We start from the raw sequence: 1,677 nt of genomic DNA, 5'->3' as shown, positions 1-1,677 counted from the left end.
CTTGTCTGCTCCTTCCCCCAACCTCTCCCCACCACCAGTGCCTCAACTTACCTTTCAGACAGCCAAGGGTCCAATTCCATCCTCAAAAAGAAAAAATAGAATCAGCCCACTGCATGAATCCTGCAATCACCAGATTCCTCTTCATCACCTGCAAAAAAAAAAAAAAAAAAATTACAATCCACACACAACAAGGCCGTCAGTCAGCATCACATCTGACACAGACCGTTCCCCACATCATCCCCCACCTCGGATGCACTGTGCCATTACGTGCACCTGCTCCGTGCCGATTCCAGACTCGGACGCTGTGGCTGTCGTCGCTCGTGGTGCCTAGGATACCAAAAGAGACAAAGTTACCGTGCCACTGGCAAGAAATCACCAGCCCCCTGCTCCTACTCTCTACTACCCAGCTCACCTCAAATGCTCATCCAAGTCCAAAGGCTGCCCCGCACAGAACCTGCAAAACCAAGGAGAAACGCTCCACTGAGTGGCCACTTAATACTTTCCTATTACACACCAACGCGGCCCACGACCGCCTCACCTTCTCGGACCGCTCCTTCGCACGTGGCTTCGCTCCCCAGAGCCTGTGGGCAGCACCTGCAAAAACACAAACAAAAAGGCACGGGCTGAGATACTGCCAAAAACCATGGCTTGCCCGTGCCGCTCCCCTTCTAGCACACCTTTACCATTACAACTTGCCTGTCCGGCCTCCGCCAGTTTAGGGCATCACGTTGACTCTTGCACATCACCTGTAAAACCAAAAAAAACCACATGCTGCTTATGACTGCGCCGCCAATACAATACCTCAAAAATAACTGCCGCTTCAGCCCACCGATCGGTGCTCACCTCGCCCGAGTCAGCTCCTGTGCCTGTACACCCTGTCGCTCATCGCTTTGCACCTTCAAATTAAAAAAAAAAAACAAACACAGAAATACCATAATCTAGGCGTATCGCCACCAGTCATCTTCCCTGTAACACCACACGGCGACCGACCTTCTTATGGCGCTCCGCTCGCCTCTCCTCTCTTGTCCTGCACGGCTCGTCCCTCTGCATCTGCAAAGACAATAATGAACAAATCACCTGAACGCAGAGCATCACTTTAATATTTCCAGACATCTCGTTCCCATTAAGGAATACCATCTCCAGCCCAACTACAGCGTGCCACTAAAATAAATACGTAATTCAAACATTAAGCCTTACACGTAGAAGCCTCAACACCTTAGATATATAGACACTTATCGCTATTCCATCTACCCCTAACTCTACACCCCCAGGCAGGGCAGCTCCGAGCCACGCACACGCAGATAGACGATACACGGAATGCTACGAACGACGCGCCTCATAGATGAGAGAAAACTCTCTGTGAGAAGCGTGATGCCTCGAAAGAAGATGCTGTCGGAAGACACTTCCTGCGGCACCCTGGCAGGGATGTGAGGAGGCTCTATGGCCGCCCCAGAAAGAGAGCAGAACGTCACGGCCCGTGACGAGAACTTACTCTCAAAACCGAGAGGATGTACGCGCAAGAAGGCTGGCTTCGAGACCTAACCACGTAAGTATGTGGGGAAGAAATCCCAGTCTGTCCAGAAGGGACGTCTGGAGACCAGAACTGCTCGCACACCCAGGAATGGTGCTGCAAAAGAGGACTGCCTGGAAACTTAGGAAATGCAAGATCAATCCGTT

General features: G+C 51.5%; 1 long non-coding RNA gene across 1 annotated transcript; it reads right to left on the bottom strand.

Moving 5' to 3' along the window:
- Positions 1–681: 681 nt before the first annotated feature.
- LOC137671871 (uncharacterized) lies at positions 682–1,303 on the bottom strand. The gene is made up of 3 exons (XR_011049457.1): positions 991–1,303; positions 844–896; positions 682–746 (listed from the first exon to the last, which is right to left on the bottom strand). It is a non-coding gene; the product is annotated as an uncharacterized lncRNA (long non-coding RNA).
- Positions 1,304–1,677: the final 374 nt, after the last annotated feature.

The sequence above is a fragment of the Nyctibius grandis genome, chromosome 18, assembly GCF_013368605.1.
Source record: "Nyctibius grandis isolate bNycGra1 chromosome 18, bNycGra1.pri, whole genome shotgun sequence".
Taxonomy (NCBI): domain Eukaryota; kingdom Metazoa; phylum Chordata; class Aves; order Nyctibiiformes; family Nyctibiidae; genus Nyctibius; species Nyctibius grandis.
This window is presented reverse-complemented; position numbering and strand designations above follow the sequence as displayed.